Source organism: Tympanuchus pallidicinctus, unplaced genomic scaffold (genome assembly GCF_026119805.1).
Source record: "Tympanuchus pallidicinctus isolate F22 unplaced genomic scaffold, pur_lepc_1.0 scaffold5, whole genome shotgun sequence".
NCBI classification, from domain to species: Eukaryota; Metazoa; Chordata; class Aves; order Galliformes; family Phasianidae; genus Tympanuchus; species Tympanuchus pallidicinctus.
Window position 1 is genome coordinate 65,099,846 of NW_026294769.1, and position 13,792 is coordinate 65,113,637.

The 13,792-nt window shown below is 43.6% G+C and overlaps 1 protein-coding gene across 18 annotated transcripts in view; it reads right to left on the reverse strand.

Moving 5' to 3' along the window:
• Positions 1-13,792, reverse strand: part of MTSS1 (MTSS I-BAR domain containing 1) — a 117,493-nt gene that overhangs the window by 42,765 nt on the left and 60,936 nt on the right. Inside the window, exon 1 of one of the 18 annotated variants that reach the window (XM_052704824.1) lies at positions 11,903-11,992. The exons of the other annotated variants lie outside the window; for them this stretch is intronic. The gene's annotated coding sequence lies outside the window, so the exon portion shown is untranslated. Of the gene's footprint in view, positions 1-11,902; positions 11,993-13,792 lie in introns of those variants that run through there. 18 annotated transcript variants of the gene reach the window in all.

Consider the following 13,792-nt stretch of genomic DNA (forward strand, 5'->3'; position numbering starts at 1 on the left):
AAAACCATGCTTTCTAAGCACCTGTTTGGAAGCAATGCTCCCCAGAAGCTGCTCCACTCATGTAACACCACAAAATTCAAGTGGAAAGTGTTTTATCCAAGTAAAAGACTTAAAACCAAGGGAATTCAAACATCCACATAAAACAGTACATATGAAGTACATAAAACAGCACAATCACAGCCCAATTTGGAAAAAAAGACATCGGTGGAATTATTAAAATAACACAAAACCACTTAAAGCTGATCTGCAAAACGCAGCCAGCCCATCTGCTAACTTGTTCTAATGCACCTATGCACAGTTCTGGTTCTTTGCATTTCTTTGAGTATCTCAAAAAATGAATTCACAGTGCTTTAAGACATGGCCAATTTTACCCTGAGAGTACGGAAGCATGCATCTGGTCATTTGCCACCTCTGGTAATACAAGAAATCCATCTTAGCCCCCTGCTTCTCACAAGCTCTGCTGCTCCCTTGTTCCTCTGAGCAGACCTCATCAACCCTCACCTGCAACACACAGTCAACCGTGATCTATTGTTATTAATGAAACTATTAAAGACAAAAGGAAGTGTCAAGGCTGGATGAAGGATCTCTGACCCAGGTTTTAAGCACCTAATGCACAGGACTAGAATATAAATTACAAGTTTAGAGAAAAATGCTCAGAAAGAATCACCTCCTATGCAGAATGTATTATATGCTGCCTCTGGAGACTAGCCTGATTTAGCACCACGTAACCTATATTCCCACAATTTGCAATGGTATTCTTACACAGGTTTATCTTCCTTCCATTCTGCTCTGTCATGCCAAGCAGAAGACAGCAGTTCACCCAGCTCTTCTGACAATGGTCAGCAAGAGGCACAAGTTGCTCGCAACTGTAAACATGCACACAAATCTGCACACAGTTAGTGGGAGAAAAGAAAAGAAAATCCTTCAATACACAACCAAAAGCCAACTTGCCACGTGTTCTCAGGAGTAGCTTGAAAGGAAACGCCATTCCTGTCCTTGGAGCCTGTCCTCCTCCTAGCCATGGCAGAGCCAAACATTTGTAGATTCAAAGCTACAGTTCTAAACTGCACACACTCTTCACATTATGTGCAGACCATGCACAGATTGATACAAGCACACCCACCAACCAACTTAACCATGCTAAACAGCCAACGCTTGAAATGGGAACAAGATTCAGTACTGCAGCAGGTCAAAAGTGAATATGAGCCTTAATTACATGATATGTGCAAGACTTTCAATCTTTCTCTTTTTAATGCGCTCATTTTTAATGTGGTCAGCTTCCAAAGCTATGCTCCGGCAAGCACAACATGTTGTCCTCCTGAACACACCTCCCATGCAACAGCAGCTTCTGATTTATTTCCTCGCATCCCACACTCTCATCAGAGTCCATTCCTATTTCAAGCACCAGTACCCAATGCTTCCAGCATCTGCAGGTTGCCAAGACAGTTGATGTGTGGAAAAATGGTTCAGAACTACTTGCCATCAGAAGAAAACACACAGTGTGTTGAGTAGTACAAATAGTATTCCATCTACCTATGGATAAGGCAGCACTGGTTGCTAATTAAAGCAGACAGGTTCTAATCGTATAAAAGCTCTAATCAAAATACATCTAAACATACATACATATACAAAAAGGAGGATTAAAAAAGCTCCACATCAAAACCTTGCAAAGACATCAAGACCTGCAGCTTTTTACACCGCTGTAAGAACAGCGAGCAGCCGACAAAGCCAAAGCCGTGCAGCCAGCAGAAGGAACACGATGGGCAGCACACAGCAGAGCTGCTGCTACAGGCACTGGAGCCGCTGTCCCCAGGCTCCCACCAGCACTCTGCTGCTGGAGCAGCCGCCCGTGACGTCGCTCACAATGACTGCAATGCAGCACTCGCGCCATCATCGCCCAATTTGTCTTCTGAGGCAGCAGCGCTGTCACTCACTCCCAGCGAACTCAAGGACATGCCTTTAGCAAAACTAACTGCCACGTTTCGTGTCCAGCTGCAATCTGTTATAGATACAGCTGCTGGCAAGAGGCATCAGCCTGGGTTTCGTAACAGATTGTTTAAAGTAGGTAAAATAGATGATTCAATTAAAAAGAGCCCCCAAAGAACTGGTTTTTGGTACACATGTAAGGACAGTGTAATTGGGTCTTGATGTAAGCAGTGTGACTACAGTTAAGAAAAAATATCTGTCCAAAGAAAGTGTTATTCTCATTAATCTGGTCACCTCCAAAAGAATTCAGAGGCTGTGAAAGGCAGGGCTGCAAGACAAGCGCTGACAGAGCCCACAGCCAGTGGGCAGCACCTGGACAAACCGGTGACACGTATGGAATAGATTTTGTGCCACGCATCATTCTACAATCCACATGTCGTAAAATCCTACAGCAGAGGAAATGGCAAAAGCTCGCCACACTTCACAGAGAGAAGAATTGTAAGATGTTAATAAAAACAGATTCATGCTGGAGGGCTGTTCACCTGCTAACTGGATTTGATGAAATGTGGTGGAGTTAGAGGAAAACCTAGGCATGAAATAATGAAGAAATGTACTGCGCTCCAGAGACATGCCAAACTACCTGCTATGAAAACAAAATTAAACCTAACACTGTTTTGAAGCACTCAAGAAGGTGACTGAAACAGGTACAAATCAGCACCAGCAGAGCTCCATCAAAGGCCTGCTCCTTACTACAGGCAGCTCCTGCAAGTAATGCCAGCTGCAGCGGCTAGGAAGACAGCAAAGATCCCCACAGACATTTTCTCAACTAAGGGCCAAACATGAGAGGACTGCTTTAAACTTTATGTGTGGTACATAAGGCAGTGTGATACAACTTCCTCTGAAGTTTGACTGTTTTTTTGCTTGTTTGTTTGTTTTTGCAAAAGGAAGAAAAGATAATGCCAAAAGACACGAGTTGCTGCAAGTAAAGGGATTGTTTCTGCAAAAGGTGTCTTTCAAGGAGATCCTATCTTCCATCAGCCTGCCAGGGGAGCCCTGCTATGGGTGGACATGTACCTTCCCATCTTGCTGCCACGTGCAGCTCCCACACCAAAAATCAAAGTGCTGTGCAATTTGCTCATTTTAATGTATATCGCCAGTATGTATGCCACCATGTGTTACTGAGGTCAAAAATCAACCCAAAATCCAGGCAAGGAACCCTGGGTAAGTTGCCCTGCTTTCTGTAGCCAGCAGTGCACAAGTGATTGGAATGCTCAGGATTCACTAAGCACATATGAACATTTACAATAAGCACAACTGGGGACAGCTCTATGCACAGTGCAAAGCCAGGTACAAGAGTGGGGCTCAGGAAGTTGCTATCCACAGTGTTCCTTCCATCCATCCTAATAAGACTACGAACCACTACGTATGGCAGTACTGAACCAAAATGTGGATTATAAAGAGGAAAACCCCACAGCATGGGCTGTCAGATCATGGTCCAACCTCTGTAGATCACAAAATGGCTGCTGCAGACCAGACCTCTCCTCCAAATGAAGCTTTGCTGTTTGACCTGCTTGTTGCCCAGCTGGTTAGATGTCAGCAGCTGTTAGGAAATATGCTGTTCCTGTGCTGCGCTCCCCTGAGCCATCATTGCTGACCCTTTCCAAAAGCAAGGAAATGGTCCAACTCGAAACATGTCACCCAGCCATCAGTGTAGTACAGCCAACACTTCCAAAAGGAAGAAACTTCCAGGCCTACGCTGCACTCAGGCTTCAACTCAGTCTCTAAAATAGGCAAAGTCATTTACAGCAGGATGTGTTTCCTGCTATAAAGCATCCACGTGTGGAAAATATTACAAACTTCCTTCCAGATCTATATTTAAATTGGAGTGATAATTCACTGCTGATATCAAGTTATATGACTACTGATTTCTGAAGTGAGCTAGGTGTTTTGATGCTTTAGCATTATTTTTTGTTATTGTATTTAAATTTTTCTTCTAGCACCATCAGAAGTCTCCTCCAAGAAAGCTGCACAGATGGGCAGTACCTCTACTATGATGAATCTGATGCAATATAAGCAGTGGGAACCACCAAGAAGGGCTATTTAAATGGAGTCCTGCATTTTGGTAAGAGAAGTGCATCCTCTCTGTCACCCTGAATGGCTCTTGTACAGCAGGGAGCACAGGAGGACACGCCAGGCAAAGAGCCAAGCTGTCTCTCCATGAAACCTTCAGTGAGCACTGGGACAGAAGGACGATCTTGTCCAAGTGACACAGTTCCCCCACTTACCCTCACAGATGAGTTACCTCTAGAAAAAGTCAGTCTGCTTTTGTCAGCCAGCAGCACCAGGACAGCCCTAAGTTTTACTCCTCAAATTCTCCACGATAAACACAAATATTTGTGATTCAGATTTGATTTTCCACAGAAGATAAATATCAAACTAGTGGTGTTTATGAGGAAAACCCTGCAAAGCCAACGCAACACTTTTCAGCATGGCCTCTCCCATAAAGGACTGTATTGTGCCCCACAGGGTGAGGAAGAAGGAAAAATGTCCTGAACCTCATCTTCAGACTCCTCAGGATCTTCAAAGAACATCTTTCCCAATTTCCCCCAGTACCTTCAGACATAACACTATTACAGTTTCTATGACTGTGACCTTTAAATGTTTAACTAGCAATCTATTCTTTGCAGTCAAGATTAAGCAGCAGGTGATTAGCTTCACTATGAGTCACTATGCCCCTGTAGTGCAATAATTCAATTAGACACTTTAACAGCCTTCAATTTTCTTCAGGATCTGCTTACTAGAACCATAGTCCCCTAGCTGCAATTTCGTTTTGCCTCACAAGCTAAGCAGGGTCAGTTCAGGTCAGCATTGGATTGAAGGAGAGGGCTCACAGCAAATCCCAGAAATAGGGCCAGTGTCAGCACTGAACAAGAGCTCTGGGAGAAGGCTTGGAGTTAGCATGTAGGTGCAGCTTGCAAACACTGAGTGAGCTACAGCTGATCCCCGACCCCTGCTGCTCACTGATCTCAAAACACACACGCCCACAGAAGCTGCGAATTCCCCGTCCCTGGAAGGGATGCCCATGTTCAAGGCATGCTTGGGTGGAGCTGTGGGCAAATTAATCTAGTGGAAGGTGTTCCTGTCCTTAGCAGAGGCTGAAACTAGATGGTCTTAATGTTCTTTCTGTATTTCACCTGCTCAAGCTGTCCTCCAGCTAAATCAGCTTCAATGTGGTGGTCTGGAAACACTTATCCAGCTTCAGCCTCTGTCCAACCACCCCTCAAAGGATCTTCCAGTATCAGGGTGCAGTTGGAACACTCGTCTGAAGTTTCTTGTGTAACAAGCAATGTACAACATCACACGAATTTCAGAAGTTGTTCAGTAAAGTACCTTCAAATATAACCTAATTTTTTGACAGCCAAGCCTCTTCCCCCATCTCCAGAGTAATTCTTTCTGCCCCCTCAACAGCTTGATAAGCAGTTCTGAAGAGGAAGAACAGATCTCCTTCCCCACAGCTGAGTCAGCAATGACAACAGCAAACTCCCGAACATTCATGTAGCCTGATGACCTCTGAACCTCGGAAATTCTTTCGCTTTTCTTCTGTAAGAGCTCTCCAAGCTCAAGTGCAGGCACTGTGTATTCAAATCGCACCTGAGCTCGTGGGAACCACCCCCTCATTTCTGCTCGCATCACAGAGGGTTATGAAAATGCAGAGATAAATCATCAGGAAAAGTAAACACTCTTCTCTCCTTCAACCCAACAGTCAGACACACTCACCAAGATTCAAATCTCCTGTTCAACACGCATGTTGCTGAGCACATAAATCAAGCTTTAAAATTTACTTTTGTAAGTTTTAGCTTAAAACTTTGGTCACTGTCTATTGCACATTTCATAAGCTTCAGGAATCTGTTACTGGCTAACAGACAAAGGTTTTAGCTCAGAAACTATCTGCTCATGGCTTTAGATGTAGAGATCCTGGGTTCAACCTCCACTGCCATGGAGCAGTCCATACAGGCTCCTAACAATTAAGAATATAACAAATGATTGGCTTTCCTAGGAAACAGTGAGAAATACTGCTTCTGTGGCAGGTAGTTGAATCAAAATCTTCTTAAATCAACTGTTCTGCACTGTGGCTGTATTTACAAGGCCACCTTCAGCACGGTATGGTTTTTTTAATCCAAGATCAGACTAAACAAGAGTCTTATCAACACATCAATCAGGGAGTTTCCAGGAAAATGTTTGTATCATAAGCTCCAGCACATATGCACATCACTTCATTAACACAAACACTTTCATCCCAGTAAAAATTGCATTTTCATGAGGTGCTGCGCTGCTATTCACGTAAGTGTTAAAGCAGGACTACTGCTCGTGGTGCTTACATCACTGGGACACAGCTTGTATCATTAATATAAGCACTTTCATCCCAGTAAAAAGAAAGTGAATCAAGACAACAAAAATTCATCTTACATAGCACAAAGATAAGCTGGCAAAAAGAACATCTGGTAAAGAGTAATGCCATGGATCAGCCTCGTGACTAGAAAGCAAAGTAGATACAACCTTTGCGGCTTCTACTTAAGTCCAAAACCTCGTATTTCTTTTAAGAAGGCCTTACACAGAGCCTCTTATCTGCCATTACAATCTTGTACACACAATAGCAGTGATGGCCCAGCCTATGAGCACCGTGGTTTCCTTCTGTTTTCAATTCTTCCAAAATGACTTTCAGCGCTCAAATCTCTCAGCGCTCCCAACAAGAAACGCCTGGTGACTCACAACAAGCAATCTCAATGCCCAATTGCTTGTGACGCCTACAGGGCTGGGAAGTGCTTTTCCCACATACAAGACTTCCTCCCAGCCGACATCATGGGCTTTTCAAAACCTGAACGGGTGATTTTTGCTGTCCCCTACCCAAACGAGGTACACCAAAGCTGTGACAAGCAGTGCTTTAGGGAGAAATCAGAATAAAGCATGTGTTGAGCAGCTACAACAGAAGAGACTGGGGAACTGCCCTTTCTTTAAGCAGCGCATCTCACTTGATGGGGCTCAGGACACTGCAGTTCATGGCAGAAAGCTCCTACTTCTGGTTTCACGAGGTTAAAAAACCACTGCCAGCATAAAAAAAAAAAAGACATAGGCTGTGCTCTTGCAAGCTCAATACATGGGAGACGGTTTCGTCCTTCAAGGAGCATGAGTGACTGATCCTTGGTCAATTACTTCTCCATTAACATGCACCCAGGGAGTTGGTAATGAGAACATTTTTTTTTTCCTCCGGATTCGATAGAAAAGACATTGAAACATGTTTTAATCTACAACTCAGATTGATAAAACCAGCTGCCCAACAGACAGTATATTGCACGAAGGCTTAATTCTCCTTGGAGCGCTCAAGAGCAGCTTTACTGCCTGCCGGATAAGGCATGTTTACAGCAGATTCTCCAAGCTGCTCAGCCTCCTGGATGAATTTAGAAATCAGACCAGAGGGTAGATCTGCCTAGCAGCAATTAGCACAGGAGACAACAGAGGAGCAATGGATGAGAATAATTTAGTCTGTGTCAACATAAGGTCAGGGGCCATGGGGGTTGTTCAAATTTCTGGGCAGCTCATGGGGAGAAAGGCAGGAAGGATGAAACAAAGAAACTGTACTCTGAAAACCCAACTGCTCCCTACCCACCAGCTTCAGCAGCCTTGATCAGTTTTGCAAGATATCTTCCTATCCATTTCAGGGCCTTTTTGTTTTTAAAGTCAGGTAAGGTGCACCCTAGCCAGACAACACTGCAGGTTGCCACCACAGTTTGACTACCAGCTATGATCTACCAGCAGGCAGAGTGTTTCCCCAGTCTGCCTTCCTGCTAATGAGTCAGCAGCACATTAAGTGTCAAACCACCAGCTTGATGGGGGTCATCACCACGCAACATCACCCCACAGCAGAGCAGATGGAAGATGTGCCCTCCTAGCAGGCGGGTGCAACACTTCTAAAAGCCCTTCCAGAAGATCCCGATGTGAGTAACTCCAGCCAGCACATTACCATTTCCAGCTCAAACAGACTGCAGCTGCACTGAAACAACCTTGCTCCATCCTCCAAAAACAGAGAAATCATTATAGATACAGCAACATTGGGATTTTAAGCAGACTTGCTTAAAAATGAAGCTGATGCCAGGGGAAGGTCAGGAGCCACCAGCAGTGCAGCTCCGTTTCAGGTTCTTCAGGTCTCAACCACATCCAAGGCGCCAACCTCAGATACTCCCCACCAGGTGCAAAGAGGACAGAGAAATCATCCAATGAATTTCTGTAGAGCTGGTTTATTTCTGCTTCTCTCCATCCTCAGGAACAAAGCATCTTCATTTTTCAGGTTAGTAAGAACCACTTATTATAATTTAGGCTACAGACAGAAAGTGGTACCAATACTGTCAAACCAACACATACTCCTCTAACTACCTGTAACACATCCCTATTTCAGGAATTAAGCTTTGTGAATGTAACCCACTGTATACACAACAACTGCATACTCAAGATCATAAAAACTAACAAAAAGGTTCATTTACCTTATATAAACATACAGTTCAAGTTCTTTTCCTTAGGCTTGACTACACAGAACAAAACACGTGCAGATCCCTAACAGGGGCTAAATAAGGTATGGACAGATATGTAAGATACAGGCAGGTCCTCTTCTCATGAGTACTCACGGACTTTCTGAAAATGGCAAATGTATGTTAACTCAGGAAGGAAAAAGTGGTTCAAGAAGAGTCATGTAAGATAACAATCCAAGCAAAACTCCAACTCAGGAGGGAGTCTCTTACTGATTCTATTTAACAGAAGCATAGCAACTCAAAAAACAAAAATAAAAAAGAGCTGAGAATAAATTCCAGTGGCTACAGTAAGTGTGTGAAGTATGAGGCGGATGTAAGAAGATTTATTAGGTCTCACAGTGTAACATCATGAATCATAACAATACCCGATTTGCTGTCCACACATGCCTTTAAGCAGATGATAATAGTTCATTCAGTGCTATGACAAATCAAGCAGAATTCCACCTTCTACTTCTAGACGTCCCCAGTTCATGTTCATTCCAAAACTGGCCACACTGGGTGGAAACAAGGGAGGAGTCCCAAGGTAAGCACTTGAAGCAACAAGCAATACGTCAAGCTAAGCCTCACTGTGCCATTTCCACACAAAAGGACCGTGCTTCTGACACAACCTGACTCCTCTGCATGGCATGCTCAATGTCTCTCCTGTCTCTCATGAGGCTATAAGAGATACTGCAGCAAATTTTCATAACTTACAGCATGGAACACATATGAGCTCTCTGCAATCTTGCATATTGCAGTTGCCTTTTAGAAACAGTACTGGTGAGTGACCTTCTGGCAAACCCCACACCACTGCACCATGTCCTTTTGTACAGTACAAACTTGCTGTGCTTCACGAGTCTTTGTCTTGTTCCTGTATGGAAGCAACAGCATCACATCATTTGACCTGTAGGAGTGTCCTTAGCTTCAGTTCACAAGCAGACATTATTCCATTTAAAGCAAACTTAGGCACTGGCCTCCCTGCTGGGAACATTCTCCAGAAGGAAGAGGACAGTAACCAAATTTATTTTCACAATTCTTCAATAAGCTACAGATGGAGCAACATTCGGTCACTACCAGTGTTTCCATCTAAACAGAAAAGCACAACTACGGAGCACTGAAGCCATAATTCATCTCCCCAATCATTAATTTTGCGATGAACCAATGGCTAGGCACACTAGGATTTAATGCACACAGAGCAAAACAAAAGATACCAAAGCCATAATTGTCTTCTCCATCCATCCATATATTTGCTGGACCTGTACTCCAATCATGGGAGTTCATCCAGGCTCATTAGAAAAAAAAGCAGAAGGAAACATTAATTCTGAGGTCTACATATTGTTTCCATAACGTAAAGGGCCCCTCCACAGCCAGTTCAGACACAAACTATGGTACGTGAGGAGTATCCTGGCTAATGTCCAGCTCCTCCAAGGTCTTGAGAGACCTCTTCAGCTGGAAACCTCCAGATGCTGAACAGCGAGACAGGGCAGAGAGTGAGGGGCTGGAGGAAAGCTGGTTAGCCCCAGCACTAACCAAAGAGGGATTATTGATTATCGTCTCCTAATTCCATGATTGAATGCCCAGGGCAAAGAAAAAAAAAAAAAAGATGATTCCTATTATATATAGATAGATAGCTACTTAAAATCATTAACAGAGATTTATATCTCTGGGCTAGTCTTCCATTCTCTGGGGAAACCAGACAGCTGCATAATAAGAGATTGAAAGCTGCAATAAAACGAAGAAATGAGCTGCAATAAATCATTAAAATAAAGCTCATATCGTTTATCTGTAATGCTGTGTCCCCACAATCTACAAAAGCAGATGTGTAACTTTTTGTTTTTCTTTTATCAACAATTAAACTGTCATGTAGCTATTATGGAAGATTAAACTTCTTTTTAAAAGCACCAAGCATCGGGGGCTGCAGTTTCTTTTAATGAAAGGGATACCTGCATGCCAGTCTGTGTCATCTAACAGGAACTGGAGATAAAATGTATGGAAACAAACCCCTGAAGAAGCTGTTTTCTTTTTGCTGCAGGAGAGGCCAGGCAAAGCCTGCAGCATGGCAGACCCACGTCAAGAGCAGAAGTGGGTTCCGTGACCAGCCCTACTGCAGCCACCAGCACAAAGGCTGCAGAAGTCAGACAGCCTTACGGGCTTTTCAGAGATCCAAGTGTGTTTTCTGAATCTTGTTTCCTTTTTTAGAAGAAGAATAGAGCAGGAAATTTCTCTGCTCCCTCAGGCTTGACATCCAAAAATTAGCATTTGTTTGTTTTGCAGAACAGAACTAGCTCCATCCAATTTAGACTCAATCTGTTAATCTACAAAGAAAGGTAAATAAATACTGAAATTATGACTAAGGGGGATTTCAGGAGGCCTACACCTTACTGCATTGTTTTTTGCTATTAATAATGGGAGCTTACGTTATTTCACTGTATTTCCTGCTGGCACAAATACAAAATTCAAAGCTGCCATGCTTCTTTTGTCTGCAGCTGATGATGTAAAGTGTAACCGCACGTTCAGTTCAGCCTGGGAGGACTGCTCCTTACAAGCTGATTTGAAGCATGATTTCCAAAACCCTGACCGTATGAATCTGTGAGCAAATCTACTGTTGTATGCAAGCCCTCCAATTAGTGCCCTGCTCAAGTCCTTGAAGTACACCAAATTAACAAGCTCGAGCCCACATGACTAAGGTTCACAGAAGTTCAACCCCAGCTTATATAAGAGACAGAATGGGTATGTTTGCCTTTAAAAATTAAAACAAAGATAAATAACAGGGTCAGCAAACATGCTGCACAGTATTTAACAGGAAAAAGCTGGGATCGTAACAGGATTTGCAGCCTAGAACTGCTCCTGAAGGCAACAAACATGACATGATCATTCTGACAGCTGTGACAAATTAGGTTTCATTTGCCTGAGAGCTAGCCATGTTCATTTAACTGCAATTACTGGCACATGATGATCCCCACTCCAGAGAATGCACCCAGTCATCTGGCCAGACAGCGAAACAAAGCATCTTCTGCAGATCAACATGCTGAAATGGTTCTTCTGTAACAACACAGTCTTCAAAAACAACCATTTGTTAATGGGTGCCAACAGCCTCTTCAGGTGTCTACAGGGGTCCCTCTGCTCTCTTTCAATCAGTGGAGCAGCAAAACCTTATTGAGATGCTTCAAGCCATGCATTCTCCTTGTGTGCCTGGTTGCAGAACGAAGTTATTGTAGGAAAGTGTGCTACTTTAAGATGTTTACTCTGTCTGGATTAATCCAAGAGATTTGAAAATAGTTGGTTTTATCTAGCTTGAAATATTATTTTAATATTAAACGCACGTTTTAACCTTCTTGAGTGCTTGTCTAAGCCTGAGTTCAGTAACATACCTGGACATTCATGATCTTACTTAGGGCAAAATCCTGCACACATACCTGCAATTTCATTTGAATCTTTTCCTCAGAAAGCCCTCATGCTTCAGTCCCACAGAAGAAGGAATGTTCACCAGTTACACGTACACGATTTGAAAACATTTAGTTGGTGAGTTTAAATTTGAAGACTGAAAATTCCAGGACATGACCACCAGCTTCCATGAAAATTCCTAGATAACACAGCCTCCTCGTGTCTATTCCATTCAGTTATGTCACAGAACATGCGCCATTTTTATTCGTGACAAGCTTTCTTTTGAAGCCATTCCTGAGCAGGACCTTACAAGCCTATGCGTTCTGCAGGCAGGAATGCAGGATTCCCGTACAGCCGCACTGCTCAGGCACCAGCTGTCTTTCAGCCTACGGCAGCAGCAACAGGTGTTCTCTGTTTTTCTTCTCAAGAGAAAGTCCCAGTCGCTATCTTCAGTGGAATGCAGCAAAACAGAGCAGCATTTAGGGCCTGACGAGAGCTGCATTCCCTTCAGAGCAAGTGGGAAAGACGCCTTCTGCTGCATCGCAATAAGCCGAGGCTGTTCTCAGGGACTACATGGGCTCCATGTACACGCACTGGAACATCTCCGTGAACCCATCACTGCAAAAGCAGTTTCTCACTCCTTGCAAGGACAAGTTGGTATATCAGCAGGTGCTGAGCAGTACATTTGCTGCAACAAGCCACCGACAGGATGCTGCTGAATCTTCTCTGGCAGCAGCTGACTGCTATTCAACATTTCTATGCAAGGAAAATCATCAAAGTTACTTTCTGTTACTGCTTTTTCCTTTTTCAACTCCACAGTAAGCCAAAATAGCTTAAATATCTGAGATAAAGATGTGCAAGAGAAAAATGAGAACAGCACGGTTAAGAAAAACAAACTGTAAGGATGAGGAAAACCATGCAAATGGATTTTTGATAAAGAACTACAGTATAACAAATAACTAAAGGCCACATCTGAGACATACCACTAAAATTTTCTGAGGAATACTTAGCAATGAGGCATCACACAACTGAACGCCTTTTTCAAAATGAAAGTAAGTTTGTTTCTGATCTTCAAAGGCTTATAAACGTGTTAACCACTGCTCACTGCGTGCAGTCCTGCATGTTCACCGTGAATTAAGAGAATGAGGGCTTAAATAATGGAAGGTTTGCAGCTTAACTAATTCCTACATGGAGCCCTTTTCACCCTGCTGTACACTGTTGATTTTCAGATAGCAGCTTTCTCATGGTGGGGATAGATTGCAGCACCTAACATGCTCCAAATAGGAATACAATACAAGCAATAAAACAGCTGCCCAAAATCTAGTCATGTCACCCACAATTACAATGTAGAAGTTACGTTCACCCTGACAAACACAGCTTTTGAAAAGGTTATTTCAGCAAACAGAAAAGGTTAACCTCATCCTTTGCTGCACACAGATCAGGCTACCAGTGAGCACAGCCCCTCAGCGCCCAGTGAGCTGCCAGGGCAGCACAGCAACCTGAGGACGTTCCCAGGTTGCACTGACCTGCCCCAAAGCCCTGCCACAGCCTGCCAAAATTGATTTTAAAGCAGCAAAATCAGAGGTAAAACCCAGCTTACCTTGCCACGCACTGCAGTCATTAAAAACAAAAGCAACAAGTTCTACCCTCTGCCTGCTTTCATACTGATTCTGCCAACACAGCTGAACCACAGCTATGTACATACACAGCCTGCTATACTGCTGAGAACTGGACCCAGGTAATCTTCACCTTTACTCGTTGATTTCTTCATTTATTTTCTTTAATATAGCACAAATGCCCAGGAGGGCCCGGCAGCGTCACACCAGACAAAACCAGCAGCACTTGCCAATTGAGAGCAGTTGCCAGTACGAGAGCAGCCATCTCGTACGTGGGCAGGCACGGTGCCTGAAATGCAAGAGGTC